The sequence below is a fragment of the Amblyomma mixtum genome, chromosome 10 (genome assembly GCF_055824585.1).
Source record: "Amblyomma mixtum isolate Tamu chromosome 10, ASM5582458v1, whole genome shotgun sequence".
Taxonomy (NCBI): Eukaryota; Metazoa; Arthropoda; class Arachnida; order Ixodida; family Ixodidae; genus Amblyomma; species Amblyomma mixtum.
The window spans coordinates 151,319,534-151,346,506 of NC_143021.1; the positions used below are offsets into that span (position 1 = coordinate 151,319,534).

Genomic DNA, 26,973 nt, shown 5'->3' on the forward strand with positions numbered 1-26,973 from the left:
AATGATTTTTGCGCTTCGCTTCTGAGAACTTGGCGCCAAAAACACGTTATGCTTTATAAAAACATCCATATTATTTATAATGAAAATACCATAATATAGGTCATCGCTCATAACAAGCTACGTTAGTTCTCTGAGGTGCATAACTTTCTATACAGTTCTTTGAGAACTGGTACCATCCAATTTGCACCTTTACCCTATCATAGCAGGACGATCCACAGCCACACATCCACCATTAAAGCATAACAGCGCCTAGTGCAGATTCGTAAACTTCAACAAATATGCCGGTACGTGACAACTTTCTAATGGGGGGGGGGGGGCTTTGATTCAATAGCCGGTAACGTTCATGCGATTCACCGACAGGAATACTTCTGTTTATTTTGCTGGACACCTCGTGTTTATCATTGATTTCTAGATTTAGATGTTTAAGTATCCCTAATGTACTCTTTTTTTTTTCCGGCGCAGAAGGGGGACCTATTACATGCCATTTCTCTGGACACATTTCTTGGTATATAGACAGACAGACGTAATTGCTAGACATTATGAGTACACAATGTCAGGAACATGGGCAAAAAGCAGAGGAAGCATGGCTTCTGCACAGATTGCATAACAGATAACAGATTTTTTTAAGTGATGAGTTCGCAGGTTAATATTTGACATTTTTTACCACGCCTTCAGAGAGTTTTTGTATTTTTACCATGTACAGCGTTTAGATAAACGTCTGGCAAGCCTAATTTGAACCATGACCTAGAAGCGTACCGCCAGCATTGGCTGCCAAGCAGAGGCACAAATGAACAGTAAATGATTAGCGCATGCACACTAAGTATGACATGGAAAACTTAGTACCGACCGCTTTGTAATACCCCTGGAAACGGGTCCTTATGGTAATAAGTATGAAATGAAATTGAAATGAGCATTAGGTATGTTTAGCGGCATAATATGTACCATGTGTAATAGTATGGACTGTTGCGTCTTGTTTGTCGAGAATGTCATGCTGCAAATACTTATTTTCTTACATGCGCCTTCGTGGCTTCGTCCACATTTAAGAGCGTGAAAGAAAAGAAAGTAACCTTCCCTACTGACGTTGCTTCATCGCAACTTAACTAATCTATCATGTCCAAGAGCCCGACGAAGCGTAAGGGAACAGTCTTAAAGGGAGACGCGGGTCTTGAAATGATAAAAAAATGCAAAAGTTTCGATTCTTAAAAAATGGCATATTCGTGATCAAGACACACTAAAGTCCCTGCCTAAAAAGTTTCCGCCTAAAGGTGCAAATTATCTATATATTCGGTTGCTACGAAGCCCCGAAAGGGCGGTTTCAGAACAAAAAGGCGATTTAGAAGGCGTTGCCAATGACCGCCATCTTGCTTCTGTTTTAAAGGTGCACCCCTTCCCCACTGCGTGGTATTAATCACTACTGTAGAATAACGTCCGCATTCATCTGTTCTTTGAGGCCTCTACAAAGAGCTTCTAAATCGCTGGCGCGCGCACTTAATATTCGGTTTTCTCAGCTTAGCGTTTTGCGCCAAAATCACTAGCCTTACGGAAGCTTATGTTATGTTGTTATGGTGCAATTCCAATTAATTTTATACCATTGAATTCAGAAAGAACAAAACTTTGGAGCTGTTTTGTTTTGTTTGGTGAGTCAAGTATTTAAAATTTTGTGAACCATAATGTTACCTAATTATACTTCATAACTATGGTGCTTGAACATAGTTTAACATTTTTATATGATTGTGTACTTCCACACCAATATCATTAGCACAGATCCAGACGGATGGTCTTTGGCTACAGAGCAATTTGAATTGAAACGCACAATTATAGAAATTGTCGTAACGACTCAAGAATTTAACTAATTATGGTTCAGTCTTCCTATTTATGGGGAATAATTGAGATATACTTAAACTAATTATAGTTTTGAAAACAGGAAGAAGAAAAACTTATACAGACCTAATTTCATTACCATACCTCGAATAAAAAAATTTTCACTTCATGACCAGCTTCTCCTTTTATAAGGAAACTTAATGCTACATATCCTGCTTATTCCTGAAATATGAAGGAACAAAAGTCAGCGTTCCTTAGTGCATTTCTCGAAGTACTGAAAGTTTGTTGGCACGTTGCTCATAAATCCTCATGAAATGTTTTTTGCCTTTCTACTGCAGCGTCTAAGCCAACTCGGTACAACCTGCAACCCTTCACAGGCAAGTGCTTTCTTCAGGTTTCTGCGAATATCAAAAATTATTCGAAGGATTATTCAGTTGGTAATAAAAGTTGTTTTTACGCACAAAATTTGCATTAGTGCATTATTCATTATTATTGATTTTATACTTTCACTGACATGATTAGGTTGGCAACAAAATTTCAAATATTACCATCCAAAGCATAGTACTTTCTTCGTACTACGAGCTCCAATGACGGAAACTCCGAAAGAGTTGTACCTACGTCCTACATGATGTGGCTTTGTGACAAAACCGACTTTACACTCTTTCTTTTCCATGTCTTCCGAAACCCTCTATCGACGTTGTTAAGTCCATAGTGAAAGTGATACTTTTAAACTTTGATTAACACTCCAGCGTTTTAGCAAATAGTTTGCCATCTCAAAAAATAGCATACAGAGCTGTTACAATAATTTCTCGGATTGTGTGTGGGTAGAGAAAATCCGTACCGAACAACAGAACACACGAATTTTAACAATTCATCTGCAAACAGCGTTCATTTTTTCTCCTTGCACGCTGTGTCATTATTGAAAAGCGTTGTATTTCTAGAGGTCGCACAATCGGAATGAGGTATACCGTGCCCACACAACTCAGGTGAAGGAAATGCCTCAAATTTGTGCGACATACCTACCTCTCGTTACTTCCTCGATAGAAAGCATGAATTACCTTGCGTTCACCATCTTCGCATCTGCACTGAGGTCAATAGCAATGTTCATGACCTATAGGTATTCTTGACCAAATGTTTTTAAGGAAATCCCCCAAGGTGGAGTAGATTTGTAATAAGGCAGTAATTACTCACTGCGGCCACCCGAGCGCAGCCATACGGCTACAGAGGAAAGCTATATAGCTTTCTCAGAAACTTCGCAGTTAAAGAAAAATTCGTCCTGGTCTGAGGTTCGAACCCGGGACCACTGCTTCACCGGAGCAGTCGCCCTACCAACTGAGCTAACCGGGACGGCAAGCTTATGGTAGGCTTAAGGTAGGCAATTCGCGAGAGCGAATTGGTCAATAACTCGAAGTGGGAACTGAGTTGGTCAAATGTTTAGGGGAACCCCAAGGTGGAGTAGATTTGTAATAAGGGTTAGCTCAATTGGTAGAGCGACGGCTCCGGTGAAGCGGTGGTGCCGGGTTCAAACCCCGGGCCAGGACGAATTTTTCTTTAACTACGAAGTTTCTGAGGAAGCTGTATGGCTGCGCTCGGGTGGATATCAATGAGTAATTACTCCCTTATTACAGGTAATCGTGCGCCTCACTGCCGCCGAAATGTTTAAGCATCAAAATCTGCACGCTACACTTTCATAAAACGTCGCTTTGGAACAGACTATTTCTACGCACATGTGAAAGTTATGCAATGTTGTTTTGCATGTTACATATCAAATGTATCGGTATTCCGTTAATATAGCACACAAATAACCTGCAGGGCGTGTATGGCACCCTCAAGGCACACAATGGCTGCTGCTACGGCGATCAGCTCCAAGGAGATATATCGCAGAATTATCCCAAGTGTCTTTTATTACTTACCATGACGGTGTATATCATCATTAATGCTGTTATCAGTCCGTTTTAAAGCGACAGCGTTTTCGGACCATGTCACAAAAAAAGCCGGCGTCGATGTCACTGACGGCGTCGAATATTTGGGCATTAACCCCTCAACACTATTGAGTCATACCCTTAAAGCGGAGCCTAAGTGTCCCCTTCACTATTTTATGTAGCCTGAAGGCCTCACGCAATCAAATCTACTAAAATATTATTCATGGGTCAGCTTACTGCGATGGCTTACAAGGCGCTGGAAGTCAAGTATACTAGGAATTAGAATCAAAGTGCCATTGGGGCGTATCCGTCGCTTGCTGTTCAGCACGCAAAACCAGCGCTCAACGATGGAAGCAGGATCTTCGTGAAAAGGTGCTGTCCACAAAAATGGGTACCGTCTCACCAGACAGTAGGTTAGGCCTACTATATCAGTGGCTGTGGCACAGCCTTCACCGCAAACACAGAGGCTGCTGGTTATGCTTCTGGACAAATGTATCTGGAGTCGTTCCGATCACCAGCGCTGCAAATCTCTACAAAAGGGGGGGCGGGCGTTTTAATCTTAACTCCTTCAAAAGTACAGTCAGTTAGGTGTTCCGCACCCATATTTTGACTCCGGTCTCTCGATGCACTCGGAGCGCTCACCTACTGGCAGACTTAACAGAACCTGTTTCAGCTCCCAGCTGCAGCAACATGGCGCTGGTACACTTGCGCAACCTGCACCCGTGAGATAGAAAACCCTGACCTTGCCGCATTTCCGGAAGCCATTCATTCTAACACGACAACGAACTCAAACATATATTTATCAGGACTACAAAACCTTTGGCTTCCTTACAAGATATGTACAGTCAGGCCGGAATGAAACGCGAACAGAGCATGTCAAGAAAACAAAATATTTTACCTGCCTACTTTCAGCTGAAGTGTACAACTAGCCCTATTCATGTGTCTGGGTAAAGGGCCTACTGAAAGGCATAATCGAAAATAGGTTGTAAAGGAATATCTCGCTGCAAAGCAGAAATGTATGACATATGCGTGTTCGCGTTTCATTCCGGCCCGACTGCACAAACGAATCACTTTCCTCCTTCGTCTTAATTCTTCGGACTTAGAAATTCACGCCGAAGGGAGCTGGTAGCACACCCCAAGACACCGAGAAACGTGACGAATAAGAGCTAACGCTCTTAAAATTGACTGGTGGTTTGGCATTGCTAAGCCGATTGAAGTGTAGTCACAAATCGTCACTCAAAGCGCGATTAAGTGTCCAGTCACCCAACGAGTTGGGGCGCCTTTCTTCTCCACAAGATCAGCGGAGTCTAAACCTGCCACTTGTTTTAAAAAACGAAAGGCGGATAAATGGCTCAATTTTTAGGTGGACCCCACCGCCTACTCACAGTAGGACTGAGATGTTCACTGACCCAGTGAGCCAGTCACACTTGCTACTCAGAGGCTTCACACACATACATAGCCCCACACTGCTGAAATACTAGCTGTTCGACTAGAAGTGCTTTCAGCTTTCGCACTAAACATTGCTGTTGAATTTGTAGGCGACAGCAGGCACGATATGTTCCGTCTCAAACTCATGCTGTTATTCTGTGCACCATAATAATAATTTGATGGCCCGTGACTGAAGTGCAGCAGGCAGAGCCTTATGTCAGACACTTGAATCATATAATGGGTGGGTGACTAAGATTTTGCTGTATACAATCTCAAAGTCTACAAATCTTACAAATTTTACCACAGTTCACTTTCCTGCGCGCCCTACATCGTCCCGCCAACCCGCATATCTCATCGCACTTGTCATCCTTTCCAAGTTTCTCGACCACGTGTCCGCACGGTTACTTTTGCAGCATCATTTTTGCCCATTGTAGACCATTGTGGGCTGGAACGATCTTCCCAGAGACATTGCAGCCATCATGTGCTCGGCGACCTTCGCTGACAATCTTCATGCTCATTTGTCATCGTGTTAACACTTGCCGCCAAAGAATAATGTACCCACCCCTTATGTGATGCCCCTCACTGGGCCTTTAAGGAAAATAAATGAAATGAAACGAAATCATGGAAGGTATTTTGCTGCAGGAACCGGAAAATGTTCCTGTTCTTGTTATTTGCAGTCAGGCACTCCGAGAAATCCTTCTTCCTTGTCGCCGTTAGTCATAGTTCACGTACAATCCGTTTCCTTGAAGCCCTTGTCTCTGCACAAGTCCACAGCAGGCGGCGAACATCAACCTCTGCAGCTGGTGTGGAACGCCTCCGGCAGATGGTGGGTGCTGCGTCTTTCTGAGAGCCAACCCAAATTATACCTTTATGGCAAGTGTGCAAAATAAAAAAAAATATTTTAATTTAGACACCACCTTAGCTAGTACGCAGAAGGATGAGCGAGAGACACACAGTTATGTTTCACATAAAGGTAGATACATCAGCTCAGTACTCCTGCTCTGTGCTGCTTGCGAACAACAATTATCCCAAATAGAGAGTTCCTTTTGAAAGCCTCTGTGCTGTCTTCTTCCTTGCATGTACAATGGCTGGAATGAATTGCACCGGCGGCCTCCCGTTATTTTCTAGCGGGTGAGCATGCCCTTCAACAGACCCAGTTTTTCGATTCTCGCCTGCTACTTTCCCCTTTGCAGACGCCGCGGCGGCTCAGTGGTTGTGGTGTTCTGCTGCTGACCCGAGAGATGTGGTTTTCGATCCCGGCTGCGGGGGTCATATTTCGCTGGAAGAGAAACACTAAAGGTCCGTGTACTGTACGATCTCAGCGCACGTTAAAAAACCTCAGGTGGTCAAAATTATCTGGAACTCTCCACTAGGGCGTCCCAAATAGCCTGAGTGTCTTTCGGACGTTAAACCTCATAAAATAAAAACCCAACGCTTTCCCCTTCGCATTGGCTGTAAGAACTTTTTTCTAAGCGATATCAGTTTATATGGCAGCAACACCTCGGATGTAGGGCTGCAGCAATCTTGGTTATTGCATAAAATTCATAGGGGTTTGCCGATGGACTCTCCAAAAGGTGCAAAAGTATACTCTGCAAAAGGTGCAAGTTCTGTCTTTCTTTCTGTCCAGCTTTACTTCTTTGTTTTTTTTTTCTGGCATCTTTTGGCCGATGTACGCTTTTGTCGAACCGCAATGAGTTTCCTTTTGCCGGACAATATTCCGTCGAACATTGGATTTCGGCACAAACCTAGACAAAGTATTTCATCCAGGACTTTACACACTTTTCAAAGGTAGGCTTTCTGAGTTAGAAAGCACTTTTCAGCTCAGCATTTTCAGCGGTGTGGTACATCAGAATACAGTTAAGGCGTGCTAACTAGCAGGCGGGTTAACTAATAATATTGAAAGGATCCGTCGGGCTATGAGCGGACAGTGCTTGACCTTGGAGCGATTCGGCACAGAAAAGGCAAAGGGGAAATGCGCCACACTGCTCTGCCAAACAGCGGCTGCAGCAGGGACAGAAACAATAATTTTTCATATATATTTAAAATTTTCTCTCGTTCTTTAGACCGCATGTCGGGATAGTTGTTGGCTCCCCAGGTGTCGAAGTTGAAGACATAGTAGCTTTCATGTACTTGTGCGTGCACCACGTTAGTGCGCATTGCGGCCGTTGTTTATGCTTTTTTTATTGTTCGGGCTCGTTGCTTCTTCAGCTGGGTTGCGCTCAATCGTGCGCTCTTCATTGATGTGCGACTCTTCAGTGAGCGACCAATTGTTGGAAGAGTGAACATCTGAAAGAAATAACGCACGGTAGGCTGTCGAGTCAAAGCTCTTCGTATCGATACTTGGCGCCAAATTTCAGCCTGCATGCAATTATCTTTTGCGTTTTTTGCATGCTCTCAAATTATTCTGCATTCAGGGGGCAGCCAAAAGTTAGGTGGGCGGATGAGAAAAGCAGTTTGCGGACATATTCAACTATTCTAGACGAAAACATTTTTAAAAGGAAACAGTTTATGAACGTAATGTTTACATATATTGTAAAATTTTACTACAGCAGTCAATATATCCGCAGATTTCCCGTTGGCAGGCTTCCATTTTTTTGTTATTAACATTTTTGCTACCTTTAAAAACGTTTGCTATTGATTTGGTATGACAGTCTTAACCGCTCGGTGCGAGTGATGGGAAAACTTTAAAGACAGATTTTGTTACACATCGAAAGAATGGGCCATTATCTTCAATACTGCCAAAACAGGAATTTACAATATTCCAATGTCAAAAACTTATGTTCAGGAAAGCTGGACATGCTTATGATGGTCAGAGCTGACTAAGGACAAGGTTAATTAGAGAGGCAAGAGAGAGTAAGAGAGAGTTCCCATGTAGTGGTCGTAGTCAGACTGATGATGGTCGAAAAATTCCTTCCAGCACCGCTTTTCTACGTAAAATTTATCGCCGGGTAAGGGACGGGGGTAACTGTCTCCACCTGCCTCTCCTTAACACCGTCCTCGTAGCGACGTCTGCCTCAGTGCTGTATCTGATCCTCGTGGGACAATATTACTCTTATTATAAACTGAGTCCTGCAAGATAACCCCTGCTAAGTCGCATGTTTTCTTAGATTTTTTTTTCTCTCCTAATATATGAGAATGGATAGCGCTGTTTTTCCTTTAGTGTATTATGTACTGTAGTGTATGGCACGAAATTTTGACAGGTACTATAAGCAGCTTACTTGCCATTTTTGTCATCCTAAGCTCGGTTCGGTTTCAAGTTGCCAGCCCGGATTCGGGCCCGTACGTTGAAGGGATGCAGCATGCTTTCGAATGTTATTGCCAACGTGCCAGCTCGCCCAACAATCTACTTTGGTAATTATTGCAGGGTGCACTTGGTGTGTACTAGCAACGACACAGGTGAAACAGGGCCATGGTGTAGGCAGAGAAAAGATTACGCAACGATCATTTGCTTATTAAGGCGAAAGCCTTTAATACCTCATCGTTGTCGACAGAAGGGTGTCAGCAGAGGTGTCACGCTTTTTCTAGTCAGAACAGAACAAAAAGTTTTGTGTACAAGATGGTGTTAGCAGGAAGTGGCTGGATTCTTCTCGAATAAAGCAAACTGCTTTATTTAAGGATACAAGAATACAAGAAGTTACGGATACTACAGTAAGATAACGGTCGTTGATACGTAGGAGGTTCGGCGGATCTGCAGAGTTGGGAGGGCTTTTCCGACGCGTCTCGTTTCGTCGGCGTCTCTCGGTCCTCTCTTGAGCCTCGCTCGAAGCATTCGTCGCTTCGTGCTGTTGCGTTCTGGGCCAGCTGAGTGGGACGCGTGCCGGCGTTCTGGGCGAGCCGAGCGGGACGCGCGCCGGCGTTCTGGGCAGAGCGCTAACACGGCCCTTCCAAAAATTGCGCCTGTCCCCAGGCGCACGTTGTGGGTACTAATTCCTCGGTGTTCAAGGCGCGTTCCTTGTACCTTCTCAGCTGTTCGATGTTCACGGTTTTCTCGTTTAACTTTCCAGGAATGTGAGGGATCCTGCTTATCTGGGCCAGCCGATTGGGACGCGTGCCGGCGTTCTGGGAGAGCCGAGCGGGACGCGCGCCGCCGTTCTGGGCGGAGCGCTAACAATGGGATTCGAACCACCATCCTTCCGTTCCGCAGCCGAGCGTGGTAATAGCTACGCTACTTCCTGCCAACGCATATGTAGTTCTCCCTGTCTAGGACGATGCAGAGTGTTTGCAGAAAGGTGTCGAATCAGACGGATGCCTCCCAAACTCCCCCCAGTGTCTCCAGCATTTAAGATTTACAAAAAATTGTGTACTTAATTAACATCTTAACCACTCGTCAGTGACACAAGCAGCAACACCGCGCTTAAGGCTTTCGCCTCACCGCACTTTAGGTCAACTAAATTCCCCCCTGATTTTTTTTTTTATGTTGCTTAGATAGAAGTGTAACTACCACTACTTTTTTTATTGTGCGGGAGGGGGATGTTCTCGCTTTCGCCCCCTCTTCCATCCCGAGCGGTAACACAGAGCGACGGATGTACAGAAAAGGCGCTGGTCTCGGCGCATACAGCTGGTATAAGCGTGGCGCCCTCGTCCCACTTCCGAACGAGCCTTTGGCTGCGTACATACCTGCGATAAAATGTAGATAGGCATGTCGGGATAGTATGCCGGAACATAGGTTTGCATCGGGAGAGGCTCTCTCCCGCCGCGGGCGCATCTTCGCACGCAGTTCTTTTCCCTGTGACACCGCAGTTTTCTGAGAAAGGTATACCGCACCCCGTTTCCAACCTCGGCATTGTTCGGATGCGCCTGCCTGCTTCCTGCCTAAGCGAACCTCTACCCCCACAAGGACAGTTTTTGCAGGCAGTGGGTCGGAAAGATCTACTACGAAATTTTCAGACCAAGGAAGAGGAGCCGGTGTAGAAGCACTCACGTGTCTTCAAAGAACATGAACGGTGGACAGTATTTTGTGCTATCAGGAAAAGAGCTCCCAAGGTTGTAAAGAGAACTGCTCACCCAGGCCGTTTGTTAGAAAATTATATTCTCGCGCGGCCGCCTGCATGAAGGAGCCTCGATAGATGAAAAATGTAAGTTGCACTGTATTAACTGTAGCAGAACGGCAGATTGGGCGAGTTGGTGTTCTATGGTGACAAGTACATATAAACAGCGCTAAACAACAGGACCAGAAAGAGAAGAAAAACATGGCGCTGAACTTACAATTGAGTTGATTAGAAGGAAAAATTTCAATATATACGTACAAAAATGGGCACACGTGCGCACAGTCATACATCAAAGTAGAGATAAAATCAACAAGCCACGATGATCGCACGTGTTGCACTTGCCTCCAAGCTACCCTTTGTGCAGCAATGTCATTTCTTTCGTTGTAGTCCGCACCACTCTACCTGCTGAGGAGACAGCTGTAATTAGGATTTAAGCCTCCTTTCAAAGTACGCGCCAATATGAGCATTACAAAAATGTCACGACACTGAGCACGCGTTCAATGCTTTGGCCTGTTTAGAACAAACAGTGGAGAATAATATCCAGTGAATTCACCGAATTGTTTCAAACGGGATCACATAAGTGAAAGAGGTACAAAGAATGCATCCACTATTATGTTAAGGACGCGCTGTTTGCCTGCAAGGATGTGCCCGGTTCGAAATGTCGAGATTTTCATCCCACAACTTCAGATATAGCCACCCATATCCAAGCAACCTTGCGAGACGGGGAGCGCCGCAGTAGGGGTGACCAAGAAAGAACAGCTGCACTTCAACTAAAGGCAGCAAATAAGGAAGCCAAGTTTTTTCGCCCACATAAAGAAATGCAAGGGGAAGAAGAGAGAGTGTCTGCAGATGACAGCACAGAGGAGTCAGTGTCAAAGGAATATACGAAACACTGATGTTCGGCGACCAGTCAGAATTTATGGTAGAAACTACGGCTCAGTATGAAGGCAGCTGAGGCCTCATGGATGCAAAAACAAAACGACAGATTACGTGTTGCCTCTATTTTCTATTGTTGTGTAATGTGGAAACTCGCACAGTTAGTGTGGTCGGGCACAGGCCTTGTCCCAGCAGTGCTGCTCAGCAGGCCGGCGTTCGCAAGCGCGCACCCGAGCTTCGTCAGCTTCGTCAGCTTCGTCTTCTGTCATCTTCCTCTCCTTCGGCAGCGCTAGCCGCTGAGGCAGCAAACCCCAACTCTCTTTCTTACAGTTGTAACGATTTGTCCTGGCTACATGATTGGCGGCATCTTCACTGTGCATAGAAAAACACGTTGCGGAGCCAGTGTGTTATACATTTTTATGCGAAGCATACTACTTTAGCTACCACTTCAGCCCTTCACCGTGGTTATGCGCCTCCAAATCACGTGATACATGACGTCATACCACGTGACAGGATGACGTCACGACAGTAGAGAAACGGGGGCCCACCTTGCGCCGTCGCTGTGGTTGTGCGCCTCCAAATCACGTGACACGATGATGCCACACCACGTGACACGTAGACGTCATGGCAGTGGAGAAACGAGGGCCCACCTCGCGCCGTCGCTGTGGTTGTGCGCCTCCAAATCACGTGATACATGACGTCACACCACGTGACACGATGACGTCACGACAGTGGAGAAACGGGGGCCCACCTCGCGCCGTCGCTGTGGTTGTGCGCCTCCAAATCACGTGATACATGACGTCACACCACGTGACACGCTGACGTCACGGCAGTGGAGAAACGGGGGCCCACCTCGCGCCGTCGCTGTGGTTGTGCGCCTCCAAATCACGTGATACATGACGTCACACCACGTGACACGATGACGTCACGGCAGTGGAGAAACAGGGGCCCACCTCGCGCCGTCGCTGTGGTTGTGCGCCTCCAAATCACGTGATACATGACGTCACACCACGTGACACGATGACGTCACGACAGTGGAGAAGCGGGGGCCCACCTCGCGCCGTCGCTGTGGTTGTGCGCCTCCAAATCACGTGATACATGACGTCACACCACGTGACACGATGACGTCACGACAGTGGAGAAACGGGGGCCCACCTCGCGCCGTCGCTGTGGTTGTGCGCCTCCAAATCACGTGATACATGACGTCACACCACGTGACACGATGACGTCACGGCAGTGGAGAAACGGGGGCCCACCTCGCGCCGTCGCTGTGGTTGTGCGCCTCCAAATCACGTGATACATGACGTCACACCACGTGACACGATGACGTCACGACAGTGGAGAAACAGGGGCCCACCTCGCGCCGTCGCTGTGGTTGTGCGCCTCCAAATTACGCGACACGATGATGCTTCGCATTCTCCAGGCTTAACCAAGTTAAGCCTCAGCCTTTTTTTCTTTCCTTCAAATTTAAACAGCGCCAACTTTTCAGACGAATACACAGATAGCGCCCGTCCTGTCATGTCTATCAGTGTATTCGTCTGAAAAGTTAGCGCTGTTTAAATTTGAAGGAAAGAAAATCTTCATTGCGCAATTCGAGACATCTTGAATAGCAGAGGCTGTGCCACTGCTGCCGCAAGAGGTGCCCAAGCTTCACTCCAGAGTACTGGATGATAGACTGCTGTCAGGCAGAAATGGCAGCAGTAACTGCAGTGTTTGCTGATTCCAAAGTGATGCATTGTGACTTTCGCAGGGAACAGGCATAGTATAGATGGTTGTGATGAAAAGAAAATGTAGTTGTAAACCTTGAAAATGCCCACTTTTGCTACCCAAACTACACACACAGAAACAATTGAAGAGAAGGAACAAGCTCCCACCACGCTGACGAAATTGGAATTCTGGGATAATCCAAATTCGAATTCTACATGTCAGCCCAGTAGCTCCCTCTAGCCAAGAAGTGGGCGATGGTTCACCGGCTGCAACTTGGTCTGGTTATCACAAAAAGTAATGGCACAGAAGTACAGAATAAGGTCTTAAAGCTGCATGATCTCAAAAGCTGCTGGGAAAACAAAAGCCTGAACGAGTTACCTTCGGTTATAGTTAAGCAATTCTTGCCTTAAAAGACAAACTATTGGCAAAAAGCTTGAACAGAGCATACGAAATGCAGACTACTACAGTGCTCTCCCCTTTATCTTGATAACAGGCCACTTGGCGTAAAAAACTGGAGGACACTTAAGGTCCACTTTAAGGGTATGACGCGACAGCGCAGTAGGCTAGGCTTTCAATTATGAGCAGTTTGATAACTTTTGAGCACTTTTTAAATGTTTTTCAATTGTTTCAATTCATAATTGATCAGTTACACACTCTAAATTTTCTTAATTAGCACCATCAAACAATGTATTCTCATTCTGAGCATTTTAACACCTCTGGACTTGCTTTTTCCAACTGTTTAATTTTTTCATTTATTTAATTAGGCGATAATCAAATAATTATAATGATTTCATTAACTCTTCATCACCTATCACACACCAATCAATAATGAATCCCCAAGACAACAAATTACCATGATATGATTTTTTTTACGCAGACCCTCACTATTTCTGACACACGGTGCCGACTACTGCTACAACGACTGCTCTTTGACCGAACGAGCTGTAAAAACACACCATGAACATGATGTGCACAACTGAAAGTTTTGAAAGCTATCACACGTAGATGTTCATGCCTCCATTTTGAAACTCACAATGAACTTTGCAGGAATTTCTGTGCGGTGTCTCACAATATTAAAACATGGCCATTTGAGCAGCTCGCTCAACATTATCGGGACAGTCCTTATTTGATTCTTTAGCTGCAAAGAGAATCCCCACAAGACACAAATGACAGTTTGAACACAAATGATAAGGACAGCACAGACATATCACATATCGCGAACTACGGTAATGCAAGCCTCACTAAGACAGGAACTTGAACTTCACAACTGCTTAGAGCCGACAAAAGCTGCTTCAATGTATTGCACCAATGCAGCGGAACTTGAAGCCACTATAGACGCTGTGAGGGCAACTGAAAGAAATCTGGGGCAGAGTGCACCAAGCATCAGTGGCATCACATTGAAGGGCTCACCTGCTAAAGTGTTCAGGGTAATAAAACAAATTAAAAAACTACAGAGAATATTTATTGCATTCGAATCGGAGCGAAAGCACGGATTAGTGTTGCGTAGAAGACGACGGTGAGCAGGCAGTGCTGCGGGACGAAGCAGATGGAAGTTGATGAAGACGACGCTCTCTAAACCACAGCGCGACAGTGTGGTGCAGTGTGGTGCGCCGTGTTAGCTGCGGCGATAGCCTATAGTGGTCTCGCTTAGCGGCCCTTAAACGAGATCTGTCGGCGCAGCCGCGGGTTCGACTCCCACTCATGAATATTGAATCATTTCTTTTCCATGGCTTGACCTCTAACCAAGCTGAGAGCACAACTAGGCACCCGGCGATCGAAGCACGAGGCCCCGTAGTGAAGCTCTCGCTTCAAAAGGGTCACCAGCGACAAACTTTCCAACTTCAGTTTGTCTGCCGCTGAAAAAGTGAGCACTGGACATGTCGTGGCCGAGTTAGAAAGCGGGCAGAACTACGCGAAAACCATGCGTGTATCACCATCATTTTATCGTCATCATCAGTTTGATTACGCCCACTCCAGGCCAAAGGCCACTCCCATGCCTCTCAATTAGCCCTGTTCTCTGCCGGCTGCGGCCACCGTATCCCAACAGACTTCTTAATCTCACCCTCCCGCCTAGATTTCTGCAGCACCCTGCAACGCTTACCCTCTCTTGAAGTTTACTCCGCTGCCCTTAACTACCAGCAGTTATCTTCCCTTCGCATTACATGCCCTGCTCAAGATTGCCCGCTAGGGGGCCGGCGAGTGCGAACGCGCTACGCATCGGCTCTGAGCAAACACGGTGATTTCTTGGAATTACGATCCACGCAGTGCCCACCTCTTCACCGCACCGTTCTTAAAGGTGAGCGCTACCATCAGTTCTAATTTGGTGGCCGACGGTTCATCCTACGTGGGCCCACGGGCCGCAAACCGCCCCTAACCGACCAGCTGCCGCACTAGGCCTCGCGCCACCGTGCGTTCACCAACCACATCACCCACAACGAGAGCATGGAGGTCCAGGTGCTCGGGGAGACCATCAACCCTAAGGACTATGATCCCAGGGACTGGACTCATATCCTGAACGTACCCGCCCATAAAAAAGATGCGCCGAAGATCCAGGATCAGGCGAACGACAGCGCCGGCTCGCGACCTGCAGATACCATACACCAAGCATCCCAGCTGCGAGCGGCGCGTCTCGCGGCCCAAAGGTCGCAACGCCAGCCACCATTACCTGCGGGCGATTACAAGATTGTCTCCCGCTCGAACGGAGGCCTTTCTTTAACCGACCTTCCACCGCGCCAGCTTCGCCTCGCCTTGATAGCTGCGGCCAAGGACCTCCAAGACCCAGGCGCCACCCAGTTGCGCATTCACCCCATCAACAACACCTGCACCATGAGCAGCCCTCACCAAGCCGACGCGCTTCGCCTGGTCGCCATCAAGGAACTCTTCATTAGAAACAAAGCCTATGCCGTCAGCGCCTACATCGCCCCCCGCCCCCCCGGATGGTGCAGTACGAGGTTTAATCACTAACGCCTACTGGGAGGAAACCCCCATACAGGTTCTAGAAGACCTCAGCGCAGGCAACCCTAGGGCCCCCATTATTGATGCCCGTCGCATGGGACAGACCCGTTCGATACTTATCACCTTCCGGGTGGGGGGGGGGGGGGGGTCCGGTGCTCCGAACCATCTCCTATGAAGGCGGTCTCCACACCTGCACCCCGTACAGAGGACACCTGGACGCCTGCACCCACTGTCGTCCACCAGGACACCGCGCGGATGTGTGCACGCTTCAGCGCACGCACAACCGCCCAAGATGTGGCGTCCCCCACCCGCGAGAGGACACCCCGACATGCACCCAGCCTGCATACTATGTGGAGGCGCCCACATGACGGGTACCAGAGGATGTAAAAGCAGGGGACGCCGTTCACCGCCCGCCTCACCGCAACAGCACACCTCCCGCACACCGGACCGAGACGCGGCCCGGCACCAGCGTCCGTCGCTCCAGCAACTCTCGATCATCGTCTCTACGCCGCCAAGACCAGCAGTCTAGGCAGCTCTCCTGGACGGACAGAGTCGCAGGAAGAACCAACAATGCCAGCAAGCCCCCGACCCCCCCCGCCCACACAGGTCGATATCCGTGACCGGGAGCTCCAGGCCCTGCGAGACGAGGTGAGTCGTCTTACCTCTCTTATCAAGACCCCCACCTCCATCCTCCCACAGCTTCCGCCAACCGTACCTCCCACACAACACACTCCACTACCACAAAATCAACAGAAAACATGGAGGAGTCCGTCTCCCAATCCCCACCCTCACCGCCACCCAAGAAAAAACGAACAACAGAGCCCCCCCCCGCTACTCAGACCGACCTTACATCGCTCGAGGCCCGCCTGGACGCTAAACTCGCTGAGATGGATGCGCGTCTAGAGGCAAAATTCAATCACCTCATCGACCACCTGTCCCAACGCTTCGAGCAACAAATTCAAGCGACATTTAAGCGCATGGTGCACACCCTAGCGATAAGCCTTGCACAGTATGACGCCCGCCTCCAAACAATAGAGCAGGCCCTTCCCTCGCTACACCTCAGTCTGCCACATCAATCCCGCTTACCTACCCCACAGAATTCCCCAACCAATCCACCTACCCTCACCCCACCAAAGCTCCAGTATGGCGGGGCTACCCCCTAATTCCTTATCAATTCTGCAGTGCAACTGCCGCCGCTTCCGGGGCAAGCGCGCACCCCTACAACTCCTCCTCCCCACGCTTCCCACGCCCCACATCCTTCTACTTCAGGACACACATAGCCCTGCCACACTTTCTAGCTGCACATCTGTTCACTCAGACGCCACGAATACACCCAGGGCGTCCACACTTATACATCGCTCCATTACAAACCAAACCCATCACATCACCTCAGAGATGCCCTGCGTAATCACAGAAATCATACAAAATGCACACTCAATACGATCGATTTTTATTGCTAATATATACCACCCACCATCTCACCCGATGGCTTCGTTGGAAACGCTATTGCGAGATCTCCATCGTCTTGCAGGCAAGCATCCATTGATTATCGGAGGGGACTTCAACAGCAAACTGACTGGGGCTACCGCACCACCACTGGACGAGGCCGGCGTCTCTGGTCCTTGGTGCAAGAGCTCCGCCTCACAATACACAACAGCTTTAACACTCCCACGAGGATTGGTAACAGTGTCAGCGCGGACACCAGCCCGGATTTGACACTGAGCCGCAACCTTGCTGGTATTACGTGGACCACAACGCGTCATACATTAGGAAGCGATGATTACATCCTCTCCGTTACAGTACTGTACAAGCAAAGACAGGCCCGTCACCTAACGCGCAAAATCACCACCTGGGATGCTGTCCGCTCCGCACGGGCGGCCCTCCCTGACGCTCCCATTATAGATATTGACCAGTGTGTGACGTCGCTCATGAACGATGTCTCCACGCACACGCGAACCCTTGTCACAACATCAGACACGCCCACCCTCGACACTCGCCTGGCCCACCTTTGGGAGGCCCACCATAGCATCCTAGAGCGCTGGAAAGGGCGAAAGCTCAATCGGACTCTTAAAAAGCGGCTGGCCGCGCTGCAAACAAATTACTGAGCACGCTGAGGAGCTCTGCTGATCAAACTGGGGTCAGATTTGCGATAGTTTGGCTGGCAATCTGTCCTCCAAACGTAGCTGGCAACTTCTCCGTCACTTAGTTGACCCCACGCAATCAAAAACAGCCACAAAACACCACGTCACACGCCTTATACACAAGACCGACCTTTCTCCTGACGCACTCATCAATATACTTAGAAACACACATACAACTCCCGGTACCTCAAACCCCCTGCCCCCGTATACAGGCGCCCCGAATGCCAACCTCGACGCAGAGATCACGGAAGCAGAAGTCAGAGCGGCCCTCCTGACCCTCCGTTCTAACTCCACCCCAGGAGTTGACCGGATCTCTAATGCCATGCTCCGCAATTTGGACGATCAATGGATCACCCAGCTCACGAAATACTTCAACAAATGCTGGCAGGAGGGCAGTCTTCTCCAATCCTGGCGTCACGCCAAAACCATATTCATACCAAAGCCCCACAGACCTCTTACACCCTCAAATCTCCGTCCCATTTCACTAACCTCATGCCTAGGCAAGCTTTTCGAACACGTCGCACTCGTCCGACTCACCCACCACATGGCGGAGCAAGACCTCTACCCGCACAGCATGGTGGGCTTCCGTCCCCATCGGTCGGCACAGGACGCCATGCTCCAACTCACACAAGACATTTTCGATCCCCTCATTCCGGGTCACACAAAAGCTGTCCTAGCCTTGGATTTCTCCAAGGCCTTTGATCGCCGAGACCATCAAGCGATCATGGCAGCCCTCTCCCCCTTGAACATAGGTGAACGTATGTACACCTATATTCAAGCATTTCTTACTAACCGCACGGCCGAAATTCACTTCGGTCCCTACATATCCCCCCATACACCCTTAGTGGGGTTGGCACCCCCCAGGGATCCGTCCTCTCCCCTTTTCTCTTCAATGTCACTCTCATTCCACTTGCCCGCAATCTACAAACCATCCCTAACCTTCGTCATACACTTTATGCCGATGACATCACGCTATGGACCACCCATAGCAGTGATGGAGACATAGAAAATACTCTACAATCGGCAGCTAACCACACTCAAACACATGCGCGGAGTATCGGACTCTCCTGCTCTCCGGAGAAGTCGGAGCTTTTTATCATCCGCCCCACAACCCGAAACTGCCCCACAGCCCCCATCATGGTGACACTGGAAAACCGGCACATCCCGGAGGTAAACACTCTCCGGGTACTTGGCCTCCACATCCAGAACAACGGGAAAAACACACTCGCCATACGGAAACTCAAGCAGACGACGGTGTCGATATCCCACCTAATCCGCCGCGTTTCTGCACACCACCGGGACATGAAGGAGCATGACCTGTGTCGTCTCATGCATGCCTTCGTCCTCAGCCGCTTTCTCTTCACGCTTCCCTACCTGAAACTCCAGGCCGGGGAAATCTCCAGCCTGGATGCCATGATCCGAACAGCATTCAAGACAGCACTACACCTACCCCCAAATACCTCAACCGAAAAACTCCTCCAACTAGGCCTGCACAGTGCGGTAGGGGAGCTTATCGAGGCCCACCGACAGGCACGATACATACGTCTCGCGAAAACCACCACCGGCAGACACATCATACACACCCTCGGTATCCACGTACTGGCCACTGATCCCACATATCTCCACGTTCCCAGCCAGATTCACCGCGAATTATTTATTAAACCTCTCCCCAAAAACATGTATCCCACCTACCACGAACCCCTCCGCAGAGCTAGCGCACGGGCACTCCACAAATACTATGGCATGGAACCGTATGCCGTTTGGGTGGATGCCGCATGCACGGGCGAGGACGCGGTTGTAGCCATCACGAACCCCTCCCTCCAACCGATTGCCACCCTTCACATAACCCCTACTGCCACTTCGGAGGAGGCCGAAGAGGCCGCCATTGCTCTGGCCATCACACGCACGGAGGCCCGATATATTCTATCCGACTCTAAAACTGCCATACTAAATTTTGCTCGCGGGAGAGTTCACGTCCCTGCATTTCGCATACCGAAGTCCCTCGCCGCACACCCACCCCGCCACATGGAGTTGATATGGGTGCCTGCCCACTCCGGGAATCCCGGAAAAGAGGCCGCCAACGCTTTAGCCCGAGGTTCTCTCAACCGGGCACCGGCGGCCTCCTACCTGGAGTTCTCGCGGGAGCGCTTGCACTCATTCAGTGAAATGACGCAGGCCTGCAAAGCCGAGCGTCGGCTCTACCCTCCACCCCATCCCTCCCTCGACCATTATCATCAGACACTTTGGAGGCGGCTTCAAACACGCACCTTACCCTCCCCTTATATAGGCTCGCTCTATCATCAAGTCCACACGAACCCCTCCTGTACCCTCTGCCACCACCCCAAAGCCACTCTAGACCATATCCTTTTCTTCTGCCCGGCGGATCCTCCCCCGCGGGGCCTGGAGCACCTTACCACTTGGGAGGCTTGGGAGACCCTACTGCGTTCTGAGGACCCGGCCAAGCAAGCCATCGCCACCGGCTGGGCTGCCAGCGTCATGAGCCTCCGGGACATGAACGTTTGAGTGCAGTGGGGCCGTGCGAGGGCCCACGGACCTGTGTGTCCCAAACTCCCCAGTTGTAAATAAAGTTTTCACCACCACCACCACCCTGCTCAAGCTATTTCTTCCTATTGATTTTGACTAGAATGCCATCAACCCGTGTTTGTTTCCTCCACCACTATGACCGCTTCTGTTTTTTTGAGTTACACCCATCATTTTCCTTTGCATAGCTTGCTGCGTTGTCCTTAACTTAAACTGAAGCCTTTTCGTTAGCCTCCACGTTTCTGCCCCGTAGGTGAGTACCGGTAGGATACAGCTGTTGTATACTTTTTTCTTGAGGGATATTGGTAAACTGCCATTCATGAGAACCTGCCATAAGCGCTCCACCCCATTCTTGTTTTTCAAGTTATTTCCCCCTCGTGACCCGGACCAGCGGCCACTACCTGCCACTTCCAGTACCTCACTATCAATAGTCAACTTCTGTTCCCTTGCGAGACTGTTGAACATTACTTTGGTGTTATGCATGTTAATTCTGACCAACCCATCTGCTCTGCTTCTCTAACTCGTTGATCATGCTTTATGGCTAATCTCACGACCTAGCATAACTACAGCATAATTAAGAAGTATGCCTCTTGCATGTTCATTTCTTGCGCAAGCGGAATGTCAGAGTTTTGTGTTCTTGCTTTGAAATGTGTAGAGAATGTTACGTTTATACTAACGTCTGCCCTGGCGTATAAGTGTTGATTTAGGAACTGCCCCATTAGGCTACAGAGTGTAAATAATTTTTCCGTCAACAATTAGAAAAGTAAATACATTGTATTTAGTTCAAGGGGTAAAAGTTAAGCTACAAGGATGTTGTGTTGTATTTAAATAGCGTGCCACTACAAAGAGGAAACAATTTCAGGTATCTTGGTGTATACTTTGACTCTCACATGCACTGGAAAAATCAAGTAAAAAAGGTTTGCATAAAATTAGCTTATACGAGGTCTGTTAGAAAAGTATCCGACTTTATTTTTTTTTGCGAACACCTGATGGATATGAAACAAGCGCTCTTACAGCAGCCGATCTTGAACCCTCGTGATCATTCACGATTTTTTTTCCGCCTGCTGATAGCGTCAGTCGCTGGGAAGCAGCGTTTGAGTGAGCGAGTGCGCAGTGCTCTCGTCGGTTTTTTGTTGCAAGGAAAATGGCGGAGCGAGAGGAGCAGCGCTACTACCTCAAATTTTGCCAGAAACTTGGCGTAAGCCAAGTGGAAACCATTGGAAATGTTCAGACGCCTTTCGGTGATGATGCTATGAGCAGCACACAGATTAAGCAGTGGTGCAACTGGTTTAAAGACGGCCGCACATCTGTGGAGAGAGAGCCACGCTCCGGTCGGCCATCAACATGCCTAAATTACCAGGTAATTGCCGAAGTGAATGCTGTGGTGCTGCGGGACTGTTGTGTGACTATCCGAGAAATTGCGGAAGAGGTGTACATCAGCAATTTTTCTGCACATTCCATTATCACCGAAGATTTGGCCATGGAGAGAGTTGCGGAAAAATTCGTGCCGAAGCTGCTGACGGTGGAGAAAAAGCAGCTTCGTGTTGAAGTCTCACAGGAGATGCTGGATTCCACAAACAGTTACCCTGACTTCACCGACGCCGTAATCACTAGTGACGAGTCTTGGGTGTACGGGTACGACCCGGAAACCAACTCCAAGTCGTCACAGAGGACGCATTCCACGTCACCAAGACCAAAGAAGGCCCGCCAAGTGCGCAGCAATGTCAAAGGGATGCTGACTGCTTTTTTGACTCCCTCTGTGTGGCACACCACGAGTAGGCACCCCACAGGATCAAAGAATGACTAAAGAGTACTACAGGGATGTCCTCCATCGCCTACGTGGTGCTGTGCGGTGCAAGAGACTGGAATTGAGGTCAACAAGAAATTGGCGCATCCCTCGCGGCATTGCTCCTGCACATTCCTCGCATCTGATTCAGACGTTTCTGGCGAAAAACCAGACTCCTGTAGTTCAACAGGCTCCTTACTCTCCTGATATGTCCCCCTACGACTTCTGGCTGTTTCCTGAAATCAAGAGGCCATTGAAAGGAGCGCGATTTCAGAGAAGAAAGGACATTATGGCTGCAAGGACAGGAGAGCTAAATTGCATTCTGAAAAGGGCCTTTTCGGAATACTTCCAACAATGGCAGCACCGCTGGGAGATGTATATGGAGCCCCAAGGAGACTACTTTGAAGGTTATTAGGTTTCTAACGCTCCAGTTATGCCAGTTTTTTCTTGGGCCAAAGGTCGGATACTTTTCTAACAGACCTCGTAGATGTATGTTTTATTGCAAGCGCGAGAATGTTTCGATTTTTCAATTCTTCGCGCACTCTACTTTGCCTTTATACAGAGCCAACTAATATATTGCATAGAGCCATGGGGTAACACGTATCCTACATATCTCGAACCCGTAATCCGAATACAGAAGACAGCGGTAAAAATTATTACTTCTTCATAATGATCTGACTCTAGCAACCCACTCTTTAAGTCAATCCGTATTCTGCCTTTTCACTCAATATACACTTTAAAGGTAGCGCAGTCAATCCACCAAATCTTACAAATCAATGATCCGCTTCCCCATAGCATATTTATAAGGCATAAAAGGGAAAGTAGAGCGACTAGCGGCAAAATTTCAACTTTCCAGTGTGTCGCAATAGTTACGGGCAAAGACTAATAGTGTTCAGTGGAGTTTTGATTTGGAATAGCATACCTAATGATATTAAACTGAAAACAAACTTTTTGCAACTTTCAAAACGTTCCTGATGAATATGTGAAGTTGTGATGTATTGTTTGTGTTTTTGGGAGGATGTGTAGATTGTGTACGCTTACTTTTGTTTAACCCTGAGCTGCTGAGAATGTGACTTATTTTATGAACGCAATGTGCCATCTTCGCGTGCCGCATCTACAGTATACACTAATGTAATGGACCCGCAACTAGCCTCTGGCTATGGGTCCAGTAGCATTGTGCGTACTGTACCCTTGTAAATTGATTTCCTTTTGAAATAAAAAAAAATGTTATTCCAAGTTGCAATTTTTAAATGGACAGAAAGCATAAACGGACATAAACGGACGTAAGTATACGGACATAAAGCTGTTTTGAGCTCACAAAAAGAGGAGGTTCTCCTCTTTGTGTGAGCTCCAAACAGCTTTATGCCACTTATAAGGTCTGTGCTTATTTCCAAAAGCATAACACTGGAAAGCTTTGTCACATTCACTTTTTTAGCACTGCGTTGACTTCGCCGCTCCCCACACCAGCACCAGTTGCCCAGCGCCAGCACACAAGCGCCGCACATGCACACATCCTAATCGTTTGCACCTGTGCGCTATGTCATGTGTTGCCAATGCTTGTGTTCAAGCAATGTAATAATTATGTGAATGATCACTACTGCACACGTAGAATTGACAATGCTCTGGACTGTTCTCAACAATGTACTCCTGTCATTTAGAGCGTCGCGCACCAGGTTTGAACGAGGTGCAGTTGAAAACTTTGAGGCAATCGCTAAATGATTTCCGTGTATAAGGTTAACTTTTGCCAGATACAAGCAGTTTTCTTTTATGGCGAAAGGGCTGCCTGATAAACATTTTCAAGTGCATGGGCATATAATATTTCAGGACGATGAATAGCTGGATAGTACAGAGAGTGCATAAACAAGCGGTTTCAGACATATTGTTTATACTGGAAGTTACATTTTGCGTCCAGCCTGGTGTTATCTGCAAGAAGAAAACTGATGGGTGGAGCATATTTATTATTATTAACGAATTATTCATGTTTATTTGAGAATTGCCCACAGCTTCCTCTTACACCTGGCTCCCGCGGTCTTGCGCTCTCTGCTCAACATCCCAGGTTTCTGCAATTTCTTGCTAACTGCCTTTTATCGCTGTGCTATGCATTTTACTGTCGGCCATATTTGTAGACCTCGTACAATACTGCAGTCTCCAGAGCTTTCCTGAAATATTTTCGCAAACTTACTCGGCTTATATGCATTAATCACACGCATATAAACTGGCATTGTGATTTGCTTGTGCTCACTTATTTGAGAGGTACCATGCACCTAAAAGGTTCTCTTCCCACACGAACAGCAAAACAGAAACCACATGTAGCAAAAGTATGGAATTGCTAAATAGTCGCTTCAAAGTGAGTAAACTCACATTGCAATCGCAAACGCATATTAAATAAATGCAAAGCAGGTTTCATGCATTTCAGCAAAGCCACTTCGAAATTTGTCTCTAATTTTTTGCGCCTTCGATACTTTGTTTTTATAGTCAATATCGAATGCATTAGTGGTGTCAAAGAGTTCCCATTAACCCCAGCTATCTTTTTTTGAGCTAATAGAAAAGACGTCCGCAAGTACCTTCGATCTAGACAAAGTGTAAAAAAGCAGGATAGCCGAGGCATCAGTTTTTTCTGGCTGCCATGTTCACGATGCTTGAATATGTGGGTGGATGGATAAGACTAGATCCTTTGAATCAGGCGGCAGCTCGCGCTGCCTAGCCGAAGCTTTTCCACAGTCAACGTACCTTCGCGGCAGCAAAAGTGACTGAAGAGCATACTTAATTGCAAAACTGAGGACGCTTCTTGTTTTGTTTCATGTTAATGAGTTTGAAAGATAATTTGTTAGCAAATTAAACATTGTTCATTTTATTCCTGGCCTGTTTACAGCAAAACGCTAGCCTACGGTCCCTTATCGTGCAAATAAATGCTTCCGGGGCGGAGACCTGCTACTAGCCACCGCAACATTACTGCTAATTGGTTGATTCCACGGTCGGTCGGTCGGTTGGTCGGCCGGTCGGTCGGTCGGCCGGTCGGTCGGTCGGTCGGTCGGTCGGTCGGTCGGTCGGTCGGTCCGTCGGTCGGTCGGTCGGTCGGTCGGTCGGTCGGTCGGTCGGTCGGTCGGTCGGTCGGTCGGTCGGTCGGTCGGTCGGTCGGTCGGTCGGTCAGTCAGTCAGTCAGTCAGTCAGTCAGTCAGTCAACTTCATTTAGCCAAAGGGTGATAGCTTGCTCCTTCGTGGGCCTCAGCCCAAGCCGAGGGCCTGGGGCTAGGCCACCGGTCTGGTGACGGTGCGGTTGGTTGGTCATAGCCTCGGCCGCCAGGCTGATGAGTTTTTTCTGCGTAGCGGGATCCTCGCTTCTCAGCAAATCGTCCCAGCCTGTTTCATTAATGAACTCTGCAGCCCCTGCGGAGCTGGCACATTCTACAGTTATATGTGCCAATGTAGCTTCAGCTCCACAGCATTTGAATACCCTGCCCTCTACCTTGTGCTGATTGTATATACCTAAGATTTCTGGCGGAAAGTAGGTGTTCGTTTGTAACCCTTCGCCTCTTCCCTCCACATCATTTCCCTCTGCCCGGCGGACCCTCCCCCGCGGGACCTAGAGAACCTCAAGACCTGGGAGGTCTGGGAGACCGTGCTGCGCTCGGAGGACCCGGCCGTGCAGACCATCGCCACCGGCCGTGCTGCCAGTGTTGTGGACCTTAGGAACATAAACACTTGAGTGCAGTGGGGTCGTGGGGGGCCCTGGGGCGTGCCCCGAATTCCTGTGTAAATAAAGTTTTCTCTCTCTCTTTGTATCTTCCTCCAGGCCATTGCTTCCTTTAGTGACACCGATTTGTCGGGGGGGGGGGGGGGGAGGTAGTTTTCTTCTATTTAGTCTGTAGCCTTCCGTGATTTCTCGGTATGAGACCGGTGCTTCTCTTAGGGTTTTGCCCGCTGGCAGCTTCTCTTAGGTTTTTGCACGCTGGTTGCTCCATCGTTGCCAGGAGGTAAGTTGCTCGGGCAAGGGTGTGCGGTCACCGTCTCGCGGTGTCGTCATTTTTACCTCACGCTGTCAAAATTGGGACCAGTATCGAAGCGACTCGTGATTCAGCCCCCGGATGCGCATCTCAACCACATTTCGAAGCCTTGCACTACAGATCCTCTTTATCTCGTTCAATTCCATCTTTCTCCCTTCCCTCCCGCTGCTGTTGAGGTGTTCACACAGATAAATTGGCAAAATTGTTAAATTGGTTTTTTGAGGAAAGGAAATGGAGCAGTATCTGTCGCGCAGATCTCGGCGGACACCTGAACCGCGCCGTAAGGGAAGGGAGGAAGGTGAGAGTGAAAGAAGAAAGAGAGAAAGAGGTGCCGTAGTGGAGGTCTCCGGAATTATTTCGATCACCTGGGGATCTTTAACGTGCACTGACATCGCACAGCCCACGGGCGCCTCTTGCGTTTCGCCTCCATCAGATAAATTGATAAATTTCTTTTTTAGTTAAGGAAATGGCGCAGTATCTCTTTCACGTATCTCGGTGAAGAGCTGAACCGCGCCGTAAAGGAAGGGAGGAAGGTGGGAATGAAAGAAGAAAGAAAGAGGGACCGTAGTGAGAGGGTTCCGGTATAATTTCGACCACCTGAGTATTTTTAACGTGCACTGACATCGCACAGCAATCGGGGCGTTTGCTTTTCGCCTCCATCGAAACGCAGGCGCCGTGGTCAGGCGCACACAAAAGCGGGGCATTTACTGCGGCATTAGCAACAACTCCTCGCGTCTCACCTGGGCAGACCGCGTTTCTGGCAAAACCACCCGTCAACACCCACCACCCCAGTCCTCCCAGGCA

General features: G+C 48.3%; 1 pseudogene; it reads left to right on the forward strand.

Annotated features, from left to right (window-relative positions):
• The first annotated feature begins 15,184 nt into the window (after window positions 1-15,184).
• The window catches only part of LOC149327382 (uncharacterized), a 59,423-nt pseudogene continuing 47,634 nt past the window's right edge, over window positions 15,185-26,973 (forward strand).